Genomic DNA, 489 nt, shown 5'->3' on the forward strand with positions numbered 1-489 from the left:
ATTGGTTGCCTTCTATAGATGGCTTGTTAAAACCAATAAATCCTAATGGAATATGTCCCAAAACACACTACAGAAAACCATTTTTAATGGTTTTAATGGCTAAAAGATGATGGTTTGTAATGTTATTTGTTGTGGAAAGCATTCAAATTTTCTGTGATGGTTTTATTGTTTTTTTGTCAGTAGGGACATAAGCCTATATCAGTTTGTGGCTGCTGTATACACATATATACCCCCCCCCCACTTCACCCGTGCCCCTTCTAAAATGATGCCCCTGACACTACAATACAAAGTTATTTGTCAAATAAATGAAACAAGATGACACATTCATTTTAGTTAAAATTGTTATAGATTACTTCTAGAGATTGCCGCGATACATGACATGGTGAAAAATGACTGAATGAATAATAGGCTACTTAAAGTAGTTTAAGATGAATTTTAAAATTGTGCCCCCTAAAAGCACAAGTGGCCCCTGTCTGGCCCCCCCAGTTA

The sequence above is a fragment of the Sinocyclocheilus rhinocerous genome, unplaced genomic scaffold, assembly GCF_001515625.1.
Source record: "Sinocyclocheilus rhinocerous isolate Xijiao unplaced genomic scaffold, SAMN03320098_v1.1 scaffold1136, whole genome shotgun sequence".
Taxonomy (NCBI): domain Eukaryota; kingdom Metazoa; phylum Chordata; class Actinopteri; order Cypriniformes; family Cyprinidae; genus Sinocyclocheilus; species Sinocyclocheilus rhinocerous.